Source organism: Rhinolophus ferrumequinum, chromosome 18 (genome assembly GCF_004115265.2).
Source record: "Rhinolophus ferrumequinum isolate MPI-CBG mRhiFer1 chromosome 18, mRhiFer1_v1.p, whole genome shotgun sequence".
Classification (NCBI taxonomy): domain Eukaryota; kingdom Metazoa; phylum Chordata; class Mammalia; order Chiroptera; family Rhinolophidae; genus Rhinolophus; species Rhinolophus ferrumequinum.
Genome location: NC_046301.1, coordinates 43267641 through 43291011, shown reverse-complemented (window position 1 = coordinate 43291011; position 23371 = coordinate 43267641). Strand labels below are relative to the sequence as shown.

Genomic DNA, 23371 nt, shown 5'->3' with positions numbered 1-23371 from the left:
GTTTATTTATGGTGTTAGTTTACTGTTTATGTCCCTATATTAGTCAGAAGGCTAAAAGCATTTGGTTATTTGAACACAAAAAATTTAATATAAAGAATTGTTACCTAGTAGAAGGTGATGAATTACTAAAAGAGTTTGTAAAAGAAGATGTTTCGTGAAGCAGTCCAGAAAAAGCTGGTACAGAAAAGCTGCTAGTACCTCTGGGCTAGGGGAGTGTGGACAGGAAGAAATTGGGGACCTGGGGCGTGGCCCCCTGCCTCCTTCTGTCCCCATCCCCAGGCTGAGGTTCAGAGCTCTCCCAGGAGGCTACCTAGGACTGGCTACATAATATTCACACTCGGTGCAAAATATAAATAGAAGGCTCCTTGTTTGAAAATTATTAAGAATTTCAAAAGTACAACAGCACAACAGGAAAACAAATGTGGGGCTTTTCTAAATGCCAGGCCTCATGTGATTGATACATAGCTCTGTGCAGCTCTGTGACTCCTGCAGGAATGCATGGCATGCTGCTGGCAAAGAAATTTGCCGGATGGTGCAGGCTGGCCTTGATCTGCTGTGGCCCCAGCATGTCGCTTGGCCTGGGCTGCTCTGCCATGCAGAAATGGCCGGTGGAGTGGGGAGACTGTGACTTAAGGACAGGGCCACAGCCTTGGTAGTTTACTGACTTTCAATGTTAGAGAAACCACAGCTTTACCCACTTTCCCATTTTGTCATCACAAAGATATATTTTTCAAGTTAGAATGACAAAACATTTTATGTATTTGTGTGTGTTTCTGGAAATGCCAATTCTTCACCCCACCCCAGACCGACTGCATCAGGAACTCTGGGAGTGGGGCCCAGTAATCTGTGTTTTAACAAGCTCTCCAGGTGATTCTGATGCATGCTTCAGTTTGCATATGATACCCTAAGATATGGTATAAGGACCAGTGGAGCACTGGACATGGTAAAGGCGAGAAGGACGAGAACGGAAATATATTCAAAATGAGAACTTGAAAGGTGGAAACAAGAGTCAGGGACATAAGGTGGACAGCAAATGCAGCTCACGGAGACATAAAGCACTAATCAGACACAAAGTTCCAATCCCAGTGATATAAGATGGCTGAGAATCCTCAACCTGTCCTCCCAAGTCCTGAACCATTTACTAGTTATGAGGCCCTGGGCAAGTTAGTAACTTGTTTAAGCTCCAATTTTCTCAAATGTAAAATGGAGATCATATCACCACCTGTTTGGGTTGTTCCGAGGATTGAATGAAATAATCCCAGTGAAGTGCTAAGCACAGAGCCTGGCATGCAATGAACTGGTAAAGTGAGCTGTTTATTATTTAAAAGCAGTTTATGGTTTGGTAGAAGACTCAAAGTCAAGAGAGAAGATGAGGTCTCAGTAAATGCCTTTCCTCACCACACCCTACCCTACACATACACGTTCATTGCTAATGAGTCTCTCGTTCACTTTTCTCACGTGCTCAGGAGTTCTTCAGTCATCTAAATGTTCTTTGTATCTGCAGCATCATAAAAGTGTCTTCGGATTCTAAGCCAGTGTCCAGGGGCTGTGCCTGCTTTGGGTTCATCTCCCTTGGCCTAGAGCCTACCACAGCTCCCATAGCTGCAGTCCTCAGAAGGCATTTCAGACATTAACCAGCCCTGACTTTCCTTGTTCACACAGGCCTAGTGTATATGGCTGGCCTGACACAGACAGCATAAAAACAATGAGTAATGCAGCATCTGCTTTCACAGTTAAGCTCTCAGCATCTGGGGAGACAGGTAGAGACAGGTGTTGCTATCCCTCAGGGCCATGCCTAGTACAGTGAAAGTTTTCCAAATACACAGAGGGTGTCAGGTCAGGCTCAAACGTGGCCTCCCAGAACTGGCCCCGCCTGGGAAGGACCTGTGTGTACAGCTGGTTTCCTGCTCCCCTGCTGAAGACAAGCCTGGCCTCCTGACCTGCCACGCTAGTGTTTGTTGTGTTTCTAAACAGTATATTCAGAGCCTGCCTTCTCAGCAAGAAGCCTGCTCTGCATCAGGACGTAGCTCCAGAGGTTTAAGTTTCTTCCTGCCCTATCCCTTAATATATAATGATTATAACAGACAAGATAATTGAAGAAGGTCCAGTAGAATATTTACCATGCCTAACATAACACCATGCTTCATTTTTTGGTACAGGTCCTTCCATGTGTATAGATCATTTTACATTTTTGCCATCATGGCATACCTCGGGCCATATGGCCAGTGAGTATATATATTTTGGATCCCTTTAATTACTCAGTGCTTGGTACAATCCCTGCTACATAGCATGTTGTCAATAAGGGAATTATTGAATGAATACTATTTTATAATATGTGGTTTCCCTTTTGCATAATAAGAACGTTTCCCTATATTTCCATAGTATGAATAATTGTAATTTTTAATGGTTCCATAATGGCACAGAATAGTAATGAAAGGATTTCTCATGTTGGAATTTTGACTGTGTCCTTTGTTGCTGTATTTACTTATAAAAATTCATCTTATAAAATAGATCATCTTATAAAAATTTCTATGCACATTTTATTTAGCATCTTAGTTTCAAATAAAAAATTCCCAGGAATGGAATTACTGTGCTAAGGAGGTTTGGACAACTTTTGACTCAATGAGTATTTCTTAAGAAGCCAAAACTTCCTGGTAGAGACCCATTTGTGCCCTCTCTATAGTACATGCTCATATATTTACTTCTAGAGTGTGCAAATCAGTGATGAGGGGCACAGAAGCCTTCCCCCAGAGTCCCCTAATTCAGAACTCTTTGAAGAGTCTGAAGGCATTCACTGGAGGCCCACTAGGTAGGACAGTGTAGACCTTTTCGTTTCTAAGTAATAAATTAGATGAACAGAAATGACACTTTCCCCCCAGGTCCTGAAACAAAATCCAAAAAAAACATGGCCCCTATTAGAGCAAAGTCTCTGGGAGGCAGCATAGCTTCAGACAGTTCCTGTTTTGCTGATGAATGAGACTTTGAGATCTCAAAACCTACAGGAGGCCTATATTCACTTTTACTGCTCCTCTAACAAGTTACCACATCTTTAGTGGCTTAAAACAATGCAAATGATCTTACAGATCTGCAGAAGTCCGACATGAGTCTCACTGGGCTAAAAAATCAAGATATCCACAGAGCTGCATTCTTTTCTGGACCCTCTAGGGGAGAATCTGTTTCCTTACCTTTGCCAGCTTCCAGCTGCCCACATTCCTTGGTTCACACATGGCCCTCCTTCTCCATCTTCAAAGTCACCAACGTCACATCTCTCTTGGACACTCTTCCTGCTGTCATTGCTTTCCCTCTGACCATAGCCTGGAAGGGTTCTCTGCTTTTAAAGGACTAATGTGATTAGATCGGGCCCACCTGGATAATCCGAGATAATCTCCCCATCTCAATGTCTTTAACCTTATTCATATCAGTAAAGTCTCTTTGGCCACAGGAGGTAATGGATACACAGGTTCTGGGGATTAAAATGTGGACATTTTTGGAAGGAGAGATTATTCTGCTTAACAAAAGATCTAAAATGGAGATATATTTTAAATGAAAAATATATGCATTCACAGAACATATGATGTTGTTTATCTACTTACATAATGACTAACACGGGTGAATCAAGCGTAAAAGTAAGTATGAGCTCAGAGAACTCTTCAAAACCCAGTTGTATTCAGAGAAAATCCTCTGGGATGCCAAGTAGACACCATCGCCTCTGATGCCAAGGTCAAGCCTGCATCTCTGGACCAGTGAATCTGCCTGTCTCCTGTGGGGACAGAGTCCCAGAGAGCAGTTTCCAGGCTCTCAGCCTCATGTGGAGAGGTGCTGGCTCGGTTATTGGATGGCCATCAGCTGTAATCAGATGGCCATCCGCTGTGGCTGGGTGGCTGTCAGCTGTTTGCAGTTAGCCATTAGCCACTAATATAACTGCCGTGGCTACGCTGGTAAGGGGGTGGGTTGGGTTGGCAGAGAAGTCAAAGGCGGATTGCGGCTAGCAAGTGCGGTTAGCAAGCGGATGGCGGATTGCAGATCATATGTATCCTACTTCTTGTGTCTCACCTGGCTGTCAGCGAGGCTGGGGTGCAGGAAGACCTCTCGTTGGGGTACTGGCGGATGTTTGCTTTTGTGTCTCGACTAGCCACTATCGAGAATATAGTGGTATGACTCCCCTACCTATGGCTCCGTTGTTGTTCCTTTTCAGCCTCACCATATCCTGCATTCTTGTGCGGAGAGCGGAAGCAGAGACCCTGCATGACACTCCCTTCCTGTTCAGGTTCGTGCTCTGCAGAACTGCTTGCCCTGTTGGAAGGTGGGGCTGGGGCTGAGGGGTGGCATACCAGGCGAAGGGAGGGGAAAAGAGAGAAGGAGGGAGGCCCTGAAGGTGGCCTGGCACCTCGAGAGACTGCGGAGGCTGCTCCAGTTTCCTAGGCTCTGTTGATGGGGGTTCCTTTTGCAATAACAGCATTTTCTTCTTTGGTAGTCCTCATCCCTTCACCTTCCCAAGCTGCTAGATGTTTCCTGCCTGGATCTTGTTCTTAGGAGAAGTTCTCCCAGAGAGGCTCGTTGATGAATGACCCTGCAAACTGGTGGTGTGTGTGTGTGTGTGTGTGTGTGTGTGTGCATGTGCGCGTGTGCGCGTGCACGCGTGTGTTGGGGCTGGTGGTGGTGGTGAAAGGGCATTCAAATTTCTTTCTGGAAAGTCTGGAAAGTGAACGCGTTGGCTGGAGAGGCCACTGAGTTCAGGGATACAGCTCTTACAGCAACATGGAAGGGAATAATTTAGGGGCAGGGATGCTATGATGGGTTCCAGGCCTGAGGTTCAGGGCGCATCCATTACATCTGACTGAATCTTAGCTCTTCACATGAAAGCTTGTTGGCACCAGATTCTTTTCCCAGTCCTACAGTGAGGCTTCTGGCTAACCACTAGATGGCACCGGAGCTGTGCATCCCTGGGGCCTGACACTTGAAGGTCTGAGGCACCTGTGTGGAGATGGGCCTATCACACAGCTGGACAGGGTCACTCACAGAGTTCCACCTGATAAGACACAGCCACCCCTGTCCCTGGTTTCACTGAATTCTATTTTAGCATCCATCAGGCCTAAACTAGGCGGTTTTTCGCTCTATTCTCTGGATCCAATCACAGGCAAAAAGATCTTTCTACCCTCCGCGCCCCCCCCCCCACCCCCAGGGCTCCTGAAAGAAAACTTGTCTTCCCCACTGAAAACAGATTTATTTTGTAATTGTATTTTAGTGTTTATAGGCAACATGGAGCCAGACTGACTTGGCTTTGAGTTTTGGCTCTTGTTTCTGGGTAGTCCTTTCTGGGCCTTAGTTTTCTTCTAAAACAAACCTAATCATCCTTACCTGACCAGGTTGTGGAAAAGTAAACTGCAACAATGATGCAACGTGTCTACCACAGTGCCTAGTGCTTAGTAGGCACTTTCTGTTTCTGGTCCTCTGTAATGTTTGGAACAAATGAACAAACTAGCTTACAAATAGAGCTACTCACCTTGATTTTAATTGATTAATCTCCTATGACTGGAACACCAAGTTTTTTTGAGGATTCAGACAATTATATCATAAAATTCCTGCCTGCAGTTTCTAACAATCTGATTGGAGGAGACAAGATTAATCGAAACACATTTAAGCGTGAACACAGAAGCTAATAAATGAAAATGATGAAAAATATATGGTACAGACTGTTTATAATTAAGTTTCTATTTCTTCTAATGGCGCAGTTTCTCAAATTCTGACATTCACGGGGTTAGTTTATATCTGTATTATTTGTTGACAGTGGGCTGTTTGTCAGATCCTGGACATTTTGAGGGGGAAGAAGAGGACTCCTTTTGCAGCGGGGATATTGTATCCAAAAGACAGGCCTGAGTGGGAATTCAGTAGGCATCACGAGAGCATCAGGCTCCTATGAATGGGGTGGAGGTGTCCGGAGACAGAAAAAGTAATAAAAAAAAAAGGGAAGTGAGAGGATACTGAAGACAACATTTAGCCACTGCACCATTTGGCTGACGATTTCTTCCTCTAAGTGTGAATAAAATCGTAGAATTTAAATTTGGAAGCTACCTTGTAAGTGTTCTGGCTTGATGGCACACCCAAAATAAGAGGCTTTATATAACGTCTTTCACAATATCTTTATATAATGTCAAATCACTGCTTAAACACTTTTAGGGACAGGGAACTCACTCCCTTGGCAGAAAGCCACTTCTTCATTGAACAATGTCACTTGTAATTATTAGCTCAAAACTTTCCTCTAGCTTCTACACATTGGTGCTAATGCTCTGGAGCCACAAAGATTATGCTTCCTCCCTCTTCCAGAGGTCTGTTCTTCAAATTGCCAAAAGCTGCTATCAAATATCTCGATATTTTGGTTGAGAGTCTGTGAAGTATGGCACTGACATCTCCTGAGATTTGGCGCCAAATCCCGTGAGACTTCAGGTGAGCGGCAAAGGCCCTTTTGCACCTTGGCTTCCCCCGCTACCCCATGATCCAGCGCTAGGTGGCGCCATGGTCAAGGCCCTATTCAGGTGCCTTAAGTATTCAGGACTAACAGGAAGATTGCTCTCTTCCCCTAAGAAGTTATCAGTGCCAACCCCATCACGCCTTATATCCCTGCTTTCCGCAGTGACGACCAGAAGTCCAAATCCCAGCCTCTGCAGGGATTAGACATCACTCTGACGCTTATCTCTATTCTGCTCTGTATGCACCTGCTGTGGACTTCCGATGTTTTGCTGTCCGGTATCCTGCCCTCTTCTTGATGACAGCATTACAGTTTTCCTGTGAAGAACTATTCCCTTCCTTGCCAACATGTGGCGCTGGTGGGTTCTGCTCACCAGGGCTGGGTAGTGGACACAGGCCCGGGTGCTTAGAGGTCCCCCCCTACTAACCACAGTGGAGGGTTCAGGTTGGGTTTCACTGGTGTAATGAGGGACGAGGCAAGCACTGAGGACCATGTCTGTCTGGAGCTGTTGGGCACCACGCGCGGCCGTGTGGGGAGAGGCTTCCTGAGAACGTCGCCAACACAGGAAAGTGGAGCAGAGAGACTGAGGAGAGCATCCTGGGACATGGTTTGGGTCCGCGATGCGTCTGGGACTGAAGCCAGCAGCCCCGCTAGATTTCCAGGTATATGAGCAACTACATTCTCTTTTCTTTTGCTAAATTTAGTTTGAGTTGGATCTCTGACATTTCAAACTGAGAAGTCCTAATATAATCCCTAATCTGACTCACCCTCCCTCCCCTTCCTCTGAGGGGACATTTCATTGCGCCCTCTTGGAACACGTGTGGTGGCATCAGCACATTCCCCTGTGTTCTCCCCTCTTCCCTGAATGCACCTCCCACCTCCTTTCATTAAGTGAAACTTGGTGCTCCTTTCAGGACACTGTTTCCCCTGCTGCGGAAACTTGAAAACTGTTGATCTTTTCCCCTCACCTTCGAGAACCTCAGGGCCATCAAGTGGGTAGGAGCCCACCTTGTTCACTATTGCCATTTAAAAACTACTCTTCTTCCTTCTACTTCAGGCTATCAGTTTCTTTCAAGTTCAGTCTCCACCTGTACTTACAGATTATCCCTGACAATCTGGCAGTCACCGCCACACACTCACTGATGACTTCAGCTCCAGGCTCATTGGCTCTCTCTCTCAACCATTATTCTCAGCCACTTCAACATTCACATAAATGATTCTTCCAACACATGGGTCTCCATCACCTCAGCCACCTTAGTCCTCCTTATCACTGGTAACCACAACACATCCCAAATCTCATATTCACGCCCCACTTTCTATCATCCTTAATTCACATAACTCACTCTAGCATCCACAGTGCAAAACATTCTTTGACCTTGAGACAGCCAATTCACGTGATCCCCACATTCTGGATCCTGTGGTCCTTCATTATAGTCAGTGCCCTGAAAATAGTCTAAATACCTTTGTCAGTCTTTTTACCATTATATAATACCATGCCATATTTTTATATTGATGACTTATTTATACTGGGAACTTAGAGGCAGACACAGAAATGACAAAGGTTCTGATGTGTGCTTACTTTACCCCTTCTCTGGGTCTCTCTTCCCAGTTGCTGGTCCTGCTGATCAACAGTGAACTAGGCCTACCCCAGACACTTTGGTAGGAACTCACAGAGGCAGTAGCCATGAAAAACCAACAACTGTCCATGAACTTCTACACCAGCCCCGTTTGTGGTCCTACTACAGCAGCTGGTTGTGGTTAGCTTCCAGAATTCCTGCAAATGCCCATTTGTTCCCCAATGCCAGAGCTGGTAAGCTGGTTAGTGGCTCTCTGATCTTTCAACTCCAAATTTGGACTTTTACTTCGCCAGCCACTCCCAGAATTGTATAAATTCTAATTACTATAATAAGCTCCTTATTCCACAATGCTTACTTAGCGCAATCCCAATGACCCACTTTCTTTGAGCTAGCCCCAGACAAGTTGAATATTCATGGAGAAAACACACAATCCTATTGACTGTGTATACTTTAATTCATGACACACAGTAGTCATCTGATTTTGTCTGTCCGGAATCCTTTCCCTCTTCTTTAGCTAATAACATTACAATTTTGTTGGATAAAGTATTCATCCCCGACTCAACACAGTATTGGTAAGACTTGTAGTCAAATCGTTCATTACCTCAGTCTGGCCCATCAGATGTTCCCTCCTTAGAATTTGAATGTGGAGGGATGACACTTATTCATCCCAACAGCTGCATTCTAGAACTGTGGTCATGAATTCCTGCTGTTGAGATCCCCAGTGCTAAGCTAGTCTCTCGTACTCCGCTCCTTCAGCTTTCCCTATGACCATGTGAATGCTCTGCATTCTTCCAATAGATTGGTTGCCTCACTTCGCCAGAGCCAATGTCTGATGCTTGCACAAACCTCAAATAGGCCCTCTACTCTTCCCAGCAATTCTGCTACATTTCCCCAGTCAAAATGGACTCTCACTTTTCAAGGCAGTTGGTTACTTGTATCTTCTCTTCTCATATTTGCATTCTGCCCCACCATCTCCAGTCTCATACCTCATTAAGAAAATGGAAGAATTTGACATCTTCCTATCACCAAGTCTACAAACCTACTGGCAGCGGAACTCATATTTTCTGTTTCTTTCCGGTGACGATGCTTCCCTTGTGAGCATTGTCTCCCTGCTCCTGTCAAAGGCCAAGCCCCCCTACCTGTGCTCTATACCCATCTCCACTTGTTATCACAAAGATTATGTGCCTGTATTTCTCTACCTTTCCTCTTTCCTGATCATCACTTTCCCTTCCTCTACTGGATTCTTCCCAGCAACACACAGTTATGTCCTAATACCTTCCACCTTTTAAAATATATCCTTTCTCGACTCAATACCCTCCATTAGTTACCATGCCATTCTCTGCTCGCCATTCACAGTGAAACTTCTGGAAAGGGTTGTTTCTACTTTCTCTCTTCAACTGATTTCCACTGAACTTCCATTCTCAATACTCCAATTACCGCTGCTCTTGTGTTATGGTCACAAATGACTTCACTTGCATCTTGCCAAATGCTGTGGTTACTTCTCTGTTCTCATCTTCCTTGTGCACTGAGCACAACCTCTCCCTTATTTTCTAAGTTCAAGTTCCCTCTCTGTTTCTGTGACACCCCAAATTCCTGATTGTCCTTTGCCTCATTAATTGCTCTAAAAGATGATATCTAACTTGCCACCATTTTTCCTCCTTTACTTCTTTCATAGGGTTTATCATACTAGAATTAACTTATATATTTTTTTCATGTCCTAGCTTATTTTCAGTCTCTCCCTATATTCACACTAGAATGTGAAGTTTTATTCACATTAATATGTGAATTTTATTGATTCATATATTAATGGGGCAGGGCAGAAATTTAGTTTTTGTTGTCTGTACTGTTCAACTGGCACATCGTAGGTATTCAATAAATGTCTTTTGAAAGATAAACATGACATTTTCCCCTGGCCTTTTATAATCCAGGTCACCTTTCTTTTGGTATATCCAAGTTGGTCAGTATCCCTCTAAACACATGGCCCTGTTTGAAGGCCCCGATGACCATAGTTACTTTGGACCCTGACAAAGATTCTCTCCTTGACCTAATTCTAGTTGGGCTTCTCCGAGCAATCGTCTCAACTTGGCCCTGCCTTTTGGGCTTCCGTGTTCATCTCTGCTTAGCCAACTTTTAGCAAGAATTCTGCTGGGTCAGTTTGGAGAAAATCCCCCTTGATTTCTGAGCAAATTCGTTATCCTCTACGCGCAATATCTTACCACCCTGGCCTGCTTTCAGCAAAACTCCTGTCAGGTTGGTTCAGTCAGAATTCCCCTGACCCCTGATGTTTCCTCTTAGTAGTTTTTCATCCACTGCCCCTGCCCCTTGGCTATAAATCTCCGTTTGTCCTTGTAGTATTCAAGTTGAGCCCAATTTCTCCCCCCACTACAAAACCGCATTGTAGTAGCGCTCTTCAAATAAAGTCTGCTTTATCATGTATAACAAGTATCATGAAAAAATTTTCACAACTCTTAAGTTCCATTCATACAGCATAAAATCACTGCAACTTTTTGGAAGCCATATCCAAGGCTGTCACACTGAAGTACATGTAAATGGGGCCTTCCTGGAGTTGTGCAATTCGGTGGTTGCCTATAATTACATTGTTGAACAGCACTATGTTGGGGAAATTAACTCCATTTTCAAAAATTTTTAGTGGACATGCTATTAAGTCTGTTTTCCTCCTGTCTGTGTATAGTTTCATTTTCTTTCCTTAATTTTTTTTTGGGGGGGGTGGTTGGAAGAAAATCTTTATACTTTCTCCTATGTAATAGGAAGAGTTTTGGAGTTTAGGTACATTGAGATTGAAATCTTGCTTTTGTCATTCAGCATATTGCATGCTACCTGAAATTTTTGTAATCTTGCTTTATCCATCTTCATGAAAATGTGGAACAGGATAGACCTATGACACACCAATGGAAACCTTCCCTCAGGCTGATAATGAATAAAAGATCAACCCTCTGTAGGCTTCCCTTAGCATGTTATCATCTCAAAATACTCAAACACCAAGAATATTTTGGAATAAAAACAATCAAATTGAATTATGTGTGGAAAGAGCATTGGACCCAACACATTAGGTTTCAGTTCTTATCTTTGATACTTACTAGATCCATGAATTTGTACAAGCCACTCAAATTTGCTTTAGTGACGTATAAGTCGTCTGTAAAATGAAGATATAAATGATTTTGAATCTAGTTGCAGGGTGCTGGATGAGTGAATCTCTTGAGGTACTACATGAGGGTTTTGAGATCTAGAATTCTCTAACTTCCACTAAGACAGGGCCCTCCTCATGAATTTAGCCTCTGCTTTAGTGTCATTTATAATACTGAAGCATTGCGGGAAACTCCCAGTAACCACCAATAAGATATAAATTATGATATACATACACAATGGGCCAATTTGCAGTAATCAAAAATCATTTTAGAAGGATTCTTAAGGATGTGGAGAAATAAGTGAAAGATATGATTTTTATATATAAAATTATCCCAGAACGAAGTGGAAAGAAGTATGTGAAAGTGTCAGAAGTGATTATTTTGGGCTGGTAGGATTATTAATCATTTTTCCCTTCATTTTATTTAGCTCTACATTTTAACATTTTTATATGAGTATATACTGTAAGAAAAAAACTGGAAAACATTTTGAGATGCCTAATATATGTATAAAAACCCTATAAATGGTCACGCCCTTTAACTATATGAATTCCATTTTGGGAATTTAGTTTATGGAAGTAGTTAAAATTACAGTATATGCTGCATACAAAGATATTAATGTGATGTAATTTATAATAGCATAAAATTGAAAACAATCTAACAATGCAGGAATGATTAGATAAGAATATATTAAAATCAAAGGCAGACTTTTAAAATTGTGTATAAAAGGTCAGTAATAACAAAAGCTTATGGAGTAATGTTAAGGAAGAAAGTACAATAAAATTATATTCTGAGTACAACTATATTATTTTCTTAAAAGCAAAAAACAATGCTCCCCAAATAATCTGGAATACAGAACGATGATTGTCTAGGGTGGTGAGACTCAAGGTAATTATAAGTGTCATTTTGACTTTTCTACACTTTTCAAGTATAAGCATTTATTATCTGTGTAATGGAAAAAAAAAGTATAATTATTTTAAAATAAAAACTACCTGCTCGATGGGAGGGACACTGATGAATTGTGTTTATCTCTTTCTGGGGAGCCTGCTAGTGTTGGGTGGAGACAAGACTGATAAACTGCTATCCTTATTCAAGGGCCCCAGGGCCTTATCCACAGAGTAGGGGTTCCTCTGCCCCAGTCACTCATCGTTAGACGGAGCACACTCCCTCCCAGCCGGACGTAGCCTGGGCCCCAAAAGTGCAGCCCAGATTGTGGGTCTCTCCCATGGCTGCTTGAAATCCCCAGAGAGATAGGGAGGGGGACTTCTACCCACCTATTGTTTTACCTCAGCCTATACCAACCAGAAAAACCCCCTTGTTCTAGTTCTGGCAAAGATGTGGAGAAAAGGGAACCCTCAGTCACTGCTGGTGGGAATGTAAATTGGTGCAGCCACTATGGAAAACAGTATGGAGCTTCCTCAAAATTAAAAATAGAACTCCCACACACTCCAGCAATTCCCCTTCTTTCTCTCTCCCATCTTTCTTATCCACCACAGAACCTACATACAGTCAACTCTCAAACAGCGTTTTTAACTGAAAGATGGAATGAACCTCCTCCCCTGCTTCTCCTGCCTGCCCTCTTTTCCTGTCCTCCAGTCTCTCTCCCGCTCACCTCCACATACATAAGTGTTTCCCCTTCTGCCACTCTTACCACCCGGCCAACACAGCAGCTTTCAGAAGCTAGTAGAGTCATTGTCTTATTTTGCTCTGATATTCAGAGAACCTTGAAGGATTAGGGCAGTCCAGGTGGGAAGAGGGTCCCCATAAGGAGTTCAGGCACTTGGAATGACTCAGTGGCCTGGTGGACCGCACAGGACCAAACCATCAAAGGCTTCACCTCACCACCTTCCTAGAGGGACATTTTTCAGCAGGCCTGCTTTGATTTAATGGAAAGGCTTGGTTTCTGAGACCCAGGGATTAGAACCGTCCCAGAAAATAGCTGGAGCAAAGCCAGAAAAGAAAACCACAAGATTTGACCCTTAGAAGAACATTGCTCAGTTACTAAGAATAGGACTAACACCCAAGAATGAGCCCAGAGGGGGCCTCGTGAGGGGAGGAGATCCTCTACTTCTCAGTCCTTTTGTGGCTGACAAAGCCCAGAGAGCCTTATCCTGGTTTGGGTTTCCCCTTCGTTCTCAGGTGCTCAAGGAAGAATAAGCTGGTTCTTCTGATCCTTTCATTCTCAGGGTACTTCAGGGTACCCTGAGAGCAGTAAGGCTCCAAATGAGCCATTTTGAAGCCACTCTGTTTCCCCCAAAATAAGACCTAGCCGGACAATCAGCTCTACTGCATCTTTTGGAGCAAAAATTAATATCAGACCCAGTATTATATTGTATTATATTATATTATACCTGGTCTTATATAAGACCCAGTCTTATTTAACTATAAGACTTATAGTAAAATAAGACCGGGTCTTATATTAATTTTTGCTCCAAAAGACGCATTAGAGCTGATTGTTTGTCTTATTTTGGGGGAAACACGGCATATTCCTTAGAAACCAGAAATGGTGTTTGAGTTTGGAGGAATGACTGAAAAGAGACACCTAGAGGTCTGGAGACGAGGGACTGACCTAGTCTGGCAGGCTGCCTTTCTTTCAAGTCAACCGGGTAAGAATGCACCCAACTCGCTGCGAGTCCGAAAGAAGGAAGCGTTTGCATTGGTTCTGTAGGAAAAGAATGAGGATGAGAGAGCTAGAGCGACTTGTTAGCAATATTTGGTTGCAAATTGTTTTCCTTAGTTGTGTTGCCTGTTTTTTCCATGCTGACCCGGAATGCACATTTTGAAATTGGGTGAAATGGTTGCCCTTCCTGACCAGGTCATAACAATTGGTTATGATGCCACCTTAGATTTGTAGAGCACAGTATCATTTTCACCACACTGCATAAACATTATCTTGATTTGTATGCAATTATTATTTGTATATAATTAGAACTAGACGGGATACTCTTCGCAACGGCCATTTCACAGATGGGGACCCTGAACTTCAGAGAACCGACTTGCAGAAATCCACTGTGATGCCCAGGAGGGGGTGGACGCCAGCGGTCCTTGCCTAACTTCTTAAACCCCACAAGCCCGTATTCTCTCATATTTTTCTTTCCTTTTCATTCATTGCTTTATCCCCAAAGCTGTTCTACACATGAATTTCACTCACTCCTCCAACTAATCACAAGAAGACTTATTGTTTTCTATGCCCTAAACTTGGCTCTGAGTTGAGGAGAAAATGATCAGAGAGTGGGCTAAACTGACCTTATCTATGATCATCCTATAAATTCCTATTTGTGAGATCCTTTTAACATTTAGAAAATTTAAAAAAAAATCATATTTCATCCTTGTGAGGTGAGGCAGAAAGCACAAACAGGGTTTAACAGGAGGGCAGCTCTTTCCAAACACGTACTCTGCCAGGCACCTCACATATCGTCACCATTTCATCTCAGGGACCAACGGGCCTGGGAGGTGTGGTTACTCCCCAGATGCGTTAAACAACTTGCCCAGGGTCACTTGGTGAATAAGTCAGAACCAGGATTTATTTCAAAGCAGGTCTGTCTGTTCCCCAGCTCCCCTGCTGTGGCGGTGGCTGCATGTGATTCAAACTCAGGTCTCCTCACTGCTAATCTAGCACCATCTTCACCTTCCACTCAGCCGCTAAGCATGGATCCATGGTCTGAAGTTTATTTTTGTCCTATCTCTAAAAGAAGGCAGCTGGAAATAAGGTTAGATGAGTAGGCTGAATAATGGCCCTCCCCAAAAGGTACCCATGTCCTAACCCCTGGAACCTGTGACTGTTACAGTACATGGGAATGGGAACTTGCAGGTATGGTAAATGAAGGACCTTGAGATGGGGAGAGTAGCCTGGATTATCCAGGTGCGCCCTAAATATAATCACAAGGGTCCTTAATGAGGGAGGCAAGAAGATAGGAGGAAGTAGGATGTGAGGATGGAAGCAAGAGGGTGTGAGGAAGCAGTCGGGAGACAAAGGATTGTACATAGCCCGCAGAAGCTAGAAAAGGCAAGGAAACACCTGAAAAGCCTCCAAAAGGACTCTGGACAGACACCTCGATTTCCATCCAGTGAAACCGATTTCAGATGCTGGCCTCCAGAACTCCAGTGAGAGAATAACTGTGTGTTGTTTTAAGCCAGCAATTTGTGATAATTAGTTAGTGCAGCCACAGGAAACTAATACTTCAAGTACTATTTACCTACTTAAGAGAATAAACTAAAGCATTGAAAGCATATCCTTTCATATGTAAATAATCTATAGTAATTAATTGTAAGGAGAAGCCATGATTGCTTCTCTTGGCTGGCTCTTAGATATTTGAATTAAAAATCATTTTAAACAGAGAACAAACTGATGGTTGCCAGAGGGGAGAGGACTTGGGGGACTGGATGAAAAAGGTGAAGGGATTAAGAAGTACAAATTGATAGTTACAAAATAGTTACAGGGATATAAAGCACAGCATAAAGAATATAGTCAATAATATGATAATAACTGTGTATAGTGCTATGTGGATATGTGGGGACAGAGCCAGGAGTGCAGTTTCCAGGCTCTCATCCTCACGTGGAAAGGTGCTCACTTGGGTAATAAATGGTCATCAACTGTGATTGGATGGCCATCAGCTGTGGCTAGTTGGCCGTCAGCTGTAACCAGTGAGCCATTGGCCACTAATATAACTGCTGTGACTATGCTAGCAGCAAATGGGGGTTAGCAAGAAGATGGTGACTGAGCTAGAAAGAGCAGATTGCAGTTGGCACGGCAGATTGCAGCTAGCAAGTGAGGTCGGTTGGCAGAGAGAGAAGTGGATGGCAGGTTGCGGATCGTGTGGCTCCTGCTTCCTGTGTCTCCAACCCAGCCGCCAGCGAGAATATAGTGGTGTGACTCCCCTGTCTATGGCTCCGTGGGTGTTCCTTTTTGGCCTCACTATGTCCTGCGTTCTTAAGTAGGGAGCGGGACCAGAGACCCCACATGGCACCTTGCATGACAGGATACTAAACTAATAGGGGGAATCACTGCATAAATTATATAAATGTCTAACCACTGTGCTGCACACCTGAAAATAATATAAAATAACATTGAATGTCAAAAAATAAATACATTTCAATTAAGGGACTTGAAAAAAAAATCATTTTAGGTTACTGATAAAGCCAAAACTATACTAGGCCAGCTGTGGCAAGGCCTGATTTTATATTGGGGATGTGGATCTTTTGTTTATGTAGTTTACAGTAAATTTTAAAATCCCTATATTGGGCTTCCACTAATTCAGACTGACCTCCCCTGAATGTATCTTGGAAGGAAGTATACTTATTATAAAGGATACAAAGACTCATATATGCGTACTTAGCAAGAAGGAAAGAATTTGCAAATTACCTTTGTGTTCACTTCCGTTTTGGTGAAGAATTATTTGTACAGTTATATGTTTCTGTCTTGGATGGAGATGTCTACATAGAAACATGTATCTTTTTGGCACACAATGTAATTTTTCAGCTTCATATGTATGATATAAATAGTTTATAATTCGAAATTGTATAATAAGGCAAACACATCGATCATTAGCATTGGGACCAGATGTGTAAATCAAAAAGAAAATTCATGCTTTGCTTGTTCTTCTTCTCCCAGGAATTAACATGTGGATTTCAGCCTTGCAATGTTTCTTGGATGTGTTTTTGCTTTTTGCATAGTGTTATTCACAGAGGTGATGTTTATCTCACACATTGTCTTGCTGGCATGACCACCAAGTAGACAAGTTACTGTTTGTACTAATGACTATTTTGATTGTAATGCTTTTGCTGATAAACATGGGTTTGAACAATAGACTACAAAAATCTAGTTGGCAGAGGCTCTGGTGCAAGTCTTGGCTCTCATTAGGTGTAGATCCACCTGCTTTCCGAAGCAGCGAGGTGAATGTCCACTGGGGCTCATTTAGCAGGGAGTGAAGCGACAGACCACGGACAGTCACTACATACTTAGAATGGTGTTTACCATTCTTTTCCCGCTGGCAGGATTGTCGGCTTTGTGAAGGCACCTTGCTGGGGCGCAAAGAAGTATCACCTGCTACACCCTCTGGACTACAATAGAAACACAAGTATGAAACATTGGCTACAAATCATTAGTTCTCTTCTAATAATGCTGACTTGGAATTGGGAGAACAGTTGGAGACATCAGTGAGGAGTAGATGTGAAGCTTGAACTGGACCTTTAAAAGAGAGAGAGACATTGCCAATTAAGAAAATAGACTCAGCCAATGAGAGGTGGACATGTGGGGTATGCCTGAGGCCAGCAGTTAGACCCTGCCAGAAGGAGCTTGCATGCTTTTGATGTAAATTTTGGGTCCCAGTAAATAAATACCTTCTCTGCTCTATACTGTCCTCAGGGTAGGACATATATAAACACTACTGTACATTTCTAAAAGGCTCAGCAGCTGTTGCTTGTAGGAGAACATTAGGGTACACCCAGAATGCCCGGGCATGGTACTGAGTGCCCGGGCATTGCTCCTGCAGTCTAAGGCAGAGGACCACCCCACAACAGGTTCATTAATGGCCCAGGCTGGTACAAAACACACAAGGGGTGCATTTTAGAATTCTGTATATATGTTTCGTTTGGGGTTGGTGTTAATTTGGAACAAACATACTTATGGCCTGTATCACATAATTTAATTCAGATCCTGTTGGTCAGCCCCATCGTGTGAATTTTGTCCCCGCCTGTGGATTGGGGTTACCAAGACCAAGTCCTATTCTTCTGTTGTATCCTCCTCCACACTTGGCCCAATGCTACACCCAGAGGGGTGCACCCTAAACCTAGATCAATCTGCAATGCCAATGGAAGGATTTGGTGGGATTTTTAAAGCAATGTGTGAAGGAAAAGTCAGGAAGGTGGGGGGTACGGAAGAATGATTCTTTCCTACTATCCAAATCCTCAGAGTTGCTCTCCTGCCTTGAAATCAACCTCTGGTCAGTGGGGGCCTCCACGGTGGCCATCAGCCCCTGAGCCACTCCGAGTGCTCTACACTGAAGATGGTCCAGGCCTGGCTCCATTCTCATACACAGGGCCAGACCAGGCCAGGGGCTGCTGATCCAGCCCGAGCCTCCCTGTGTGACAGCACTGAGAGGGGCATTGTTTCCTCACCTGCAGATCTGGAAGCAGTGAGCCTGACAGTGACAGCAACCTGCTCTAACAGCCGGATCCAAACAGGCCAGTGCAGGACAGCCATACCAACCACATCTTCCTGTGGGTGTCAGGGCAGACGTGCACTAGTAACTCCCTTTCCAGGAATAAGGAAACCTTCTTCCCCTTTTGGTGACACGTGCCTCTTGCAGAAGGGCACTGCCCTGAGAAAGGGACATGCCTTGGCTCATACAATCGTAGGCAATAGGTGAAAGACAAACTCTTGGTCCTTGACTTCTAACCCACAGCTTTGCCCACTGGGACACAATGCCCTACCTGCTACCTAGCTCCTGGGGGGCCATCAAATCCAACTGCTTATCTAGAAAATACTTTTCTCTCATTCTCCCTTTTTTTTTTTCTTTCCCTGCCTCTATTTATTTTTGTTCTTGTTTTATTTTGTTCCAGACACCCTTGTTGGGGAAGTAGATCAGGGAGGCCCAAAATATTTGGACTGGGCGGGCTACAATCACTTGTGGACACATTGGCCTGCAGAGCTAACTCCTCCCTAACAGTTGGCAGTTGGAGAGGGGAGATGGCTGAGGCTTCGAAATCTGGAGAGGCACAGCTGTAGTGCCGCCCAGCTGAGGACTGGCTTCCCGCCCATACACATGGCCAGATGGTGTCGTTGGGGTGCTCAGCATCCCACCCCCATCCCAGACACACACAGGGCCCTGAAGCCCATTTTTTCTCTCTGGTGGCTTCCTATTGCTGCTATTTTGTCACGAATAAGAGGAGAGGCTCAGAGACTGCTCCCTGATAGTATGTGACAGTCACTTACAGCCTCGAGCCTTAAATCACCCGTCAGGGATGAACCCATTGGAGGCATCTCTGGGGAAGTTTGACCACACCTGCTCTGGTTTGGTTAGAATGTATGTGGAGCTAGAGAACCTTCCTGCCCCTCAAGTGTACGTCAGTTTTCCTGTCTGAACCATCCTCCTAAAAACAACGTGTTGCTCTCAGAGTAGAAAATTTGGAAAAACCTGAAAAATATGAAGAAAAAAAAAATCACCTCCAATTTTCCCATTAACATCTTGCTGTTTTCACATATCTTTTTACATAACTGAATCACCCCGCATATACAATTATGTATCCTGGTTTTAAACAATAACCTTTCCTTATTATAAAAGTAATACATGTTCATTATGTAGCATTCAGAAAATTGGAGCACAGAGAAGAAAAGAAAATGACATTTTGTTGCTCCACTGAGAAATAACAAACATTACTATTTTGATGTTATCTTTCTGGTCTTTTTAAACAAGCATTAATATACCACAGGAAGAAAAAAAGCACAGTAGATTCACACTTTACTTACTGTTTTTGTAACTTTCCTTTTCATTTAATTCAGCATGGAGAATTTGTATATGATTAAATGTTCTTTTGCCGCATTTTTGATGACAGAACATACAGATGTGCTGTGTTTTATTTAACTAGTCGTCTGTTGTTAGACCTTTGGTTTGGTTCTGATTTCTCCCCATCTTAAAGAGGGCCCATCGGAGTGAAATCCTTACATTACCGTGTTCTGCATTTATACCTCTGAATCCTTCTCTTCTTGTACTCTCACAGATTATGGCAAGATTGTGCCTGATAATGGACATGACAGTGCTTTGAGAAATACATACGTTGCTGCATATACATGAGGGGTTATTGATGTCTGTCGGTTAATTCAGGGAGTAGGTAGTGTTCATGGAAATGGTGCATGTACTATGCAAAGAACAAGAAAAGCAAACACACGGTACTTCCTGTGGGCCAGGTACTCTTCCAAGAGCTTCATTTCGTTTTTAACATATTTAATCCTTCTACCAACCTTATGAGGTACGTTCTGTTGATTAACTTAGCTTTGAGATGAGGCAATTGAGGCACAGAGAGGTTAAGTATCTTGCTCAAGGCCACAGAGCTAGGAAGTACGGTGGGGCTGGCATCCCAAACCATTCAGGCTTCCAAGTCTATGCATGTAAGACTCTTTTAAGATGCCGGTTTCCCCGAGGGCAGGCCACTGGGAAAAGGTCGAAGAGTGTGAGGGTGAGCAGAGAGTAAGGTTTTGGTGCACGCATGACATCCCATGTGTTAGGAATAGGGGCCTGACAGAGGCCTATCTGAAAGGACCTCATCAGCCTTCAGGCTCTGCCTCAAAGATGGAGCGCTTTGATAATAGCACAGAGCTGATTATTTGAAATAAGAGTTATCTTGTAGAGACACACACTGTGTATTTAGGGATAAAATGACGCGCAATGTGTTTTGTTTGCTCCAAAATAATCATGAGGGAGGGGTAACAAGTGATACAAAATCAGCCGTGAGTTGAATTGGTTGAAGTTGGGAGGTGGATATCTGGCAACACTCTCGTATCTTGTATTTGCCTGGAATTTGTCAATGCAAAACATGTTTTTTTTTAAAAAAATCTCAAATCACTGGCTAGTCCATGAATGCCCTTTGAAGTGCAATTCCAACCCAAAGTGTAAAGGTTCAGGGTAGAAGATAGAAACAAGCTCAACTCTTAATGGCAGCTTTCTAATACAAAGCTGCCCCAATGTTGTTAGCGTGTGAAAACCTCTCCTGAGGGCCAGCTCTTCTGTGGGATGCTTGTTCATTCATTCTAGAACTATTTATTAGTTTTCATCTTGAGCACAGGGATGACATGTGAGGGACACCACTGAGTTTGGGAGGGGAAATCCAGGCAGACCTCATTTTCTGCATTTTGCATTGCTGTGCTTCACCTGTGTTCCTTTTTTTTTTTTTAATGCAAACTGAAGAAGGCTCACTTTGATTGCGACATGCTTTGTTACAATGGTCTGGAACCAAACCTGCAATATCTCCGAGGTATGCCTGTACAGAAACCAAAAGTTAACAGCATAAGGTAAGGTAACAAACAGTTCCTCAAATGTCCCAAATTGCGTAGGAGGCTGAGGGGATCGGGAGGAGGCCATGGGTTGTGTCCCCTGCCCAGTGCTTAGAGTCCTGGAGGGAAGGATGGAAAGAGCGTGGAGCAAGGAGCTGGGAGCACAGGCAGGAATCAGGGAGTGGTCTCTTTTTCTCCATCCACATCCTTTGCATCCAAGGGTCCTGGGGCTCAGCTGAGCCTGGGTGAGAGGCAGGATCCAGGATGCTGCCACCTTTTCTTCGCCCCCTCTGTTTTTATACCCACAGGCCCTCACTTTGCAAAGGGAGACTTACTTTCCAGGGGGCTCAACCAGAGAGAGACAAAGCTCCTCTCCTTCCACACCTTCTCTCTACCTTAAGTGGTGGCAAAAGTTAAGACAGACCCAGCTGCTTCGTTCTTCTTCAGCGACTTAATTTGCCAGGAAGAAGAGCAGTGTAAGGGGATATATGTAATCAACTCCAAAACGGATTTTACATTATAAGAGGTAGATTAACAGAAAAGAAAGGCCCCAAAAGGAGAGGTGGGCTGGGCCCAATGACAATGAACTAGTTGAAGAAACTTGTGTGTGCTGGAAAGAGCTTGGGCCTCTTAGGGTCACGTGCTTCTCTTCTACCAATAGAAGCTCAAGGAGGCTGCACCCTCCCCCACCCCTCCTTCGTGGAGCCTCCTCTCTCCCGTGAAAGCCAGTGTTTAGTTCCTGACGTAACTCACTAGGGTCTATGCCAGGATTTAGGGTAACAGAGAAAACCGAGGTCTCTAGCTCTGCAATTAGGCCTCCTCCTGGATTTCAAGCAGGGCCGATTTGTAAATATGCCTGATTTTTCCCGTCTGGAGGCAACAGGAGAGGGCCGATGCGGCAACTAGGGAGGCTGCCAGTTTTCTGATTTGCCTCTTTGTGGTCTTGTACCCCAGGGCCACAGCTCAATGGCGAGTCAGAATCACAGCAGCCTTCTTCCTCCTCCGCCCACCCTCCCCCAGCCAGCTGTGGCCCTGATGGCATTGCTCCAGATCGGAGAGAAAAGTGAGGAGGGAAACGGGAGTGAAGAAGGGCACCCCAGGAGTTACCTTCTCTGTGGATTAGAAGGAAGCTGCCAGGAGGGCCCTTTAGAAGCTCTCCAGGATCCCAAGGGTACTAGATGCAGAGGAATTGTGATCCTGAGTATTAACTTCCGTTTTGCACCATCAAGCACACACATCGCCATAAACAAGGCAGAAATCTCAGCTCTCACTGCTGCCAACCAATCCTGAGAAGCAGGAAGTAAGACTGAAAAGTGGCAACAGTAGGATTATCAAATGCTCTGTCTGCCTGTGCAGAGACCTGTGCCTGGAGTAAGGCACCCTGAAAGTGACCGTCCAGGGGTGTCTTCACTGAGGGGCAGACACACACCTTTCCTGGGCACAGAAGGAAGCTTTCACAGCACCCATATTCCACAAGAATTCTTCAGTTTTTACATGGAAAAGTCTTTTGTTTTCTTTTCCCTCGCTTTAAAGCCTCCTCCCAGATTTCACCAAAGCCTGTTAGGAGTTCATCTTCCCTGTGAGATTTGTTTTCTCGCTTATGTGAAAAGCACCTAAGCTGTTTTCTTGATGGCAAGGCCAATAGCTAAAACCAGAGTGTGTTATCTCAAACACGGACATGCATTCATTTAAAAAAAAAAAAAAATTCCAAGGAAGGAATGAGGGGCTCCCAACCGACTGCACAGGTCAAATGGAATTTGGAGAATTGCGTTCATTTCTGAGTTTCAATTTTCAAAGAAATGTTGACTATTTTTCTACATTTCCAGAGGAGACACCAGGATGTTGAGAAATCTAGATCATGTCTTAAACGTACTAGTTTGAGGAATCAGGAATGACAAGCCTGTGAAAGATAAAACTGAAGGGGGACATAAGAGCCATCTTCAAAGCAGTGAGAGCCTGTGTGGGCTCCAAAGGGCAGAACCAGAGCCGGGGGATGGGGAATACTGGGAGACAGATTTTGACCTTATAGCAGCAAGAGCCTTCTAATAATTAGGCTGTTTAAACATGAAAAGGGCGCAGTGAGGCAGCCAAACTGAGTCTGGACAGCCACTCCTAGGAGAAGCGCTGCAGGGACATTCCAGTATCGGGCAGAAATTAACTCTAAAATTCTGTTGTTCTATAACTTTCTGAAGTGCAA

The 23371-nt window shown here is 43.9% G+C and overlaps 1 long non-coding RNA gene across 1 annotated transcript; it reads left to right on the top strand.

The window, feature by feature from the left end:
• The first annotated feature begins 6834 nt into the window (after nt 1-6834).
• LOC117038233 (uncharacterized) lies at nt 6835-22885 on the top strand. Its single transcript, XR_004425648.1, has 3 exons — nt 6835-7128; nt 21089-21192; nt 22129-22885. It is a non-coding gene; the product is annotated as an uncharacterized LOC117038233 (long non-coding RNA).
• Nucleotides 22886-23371: the final 486 nt, after the last annotated feature.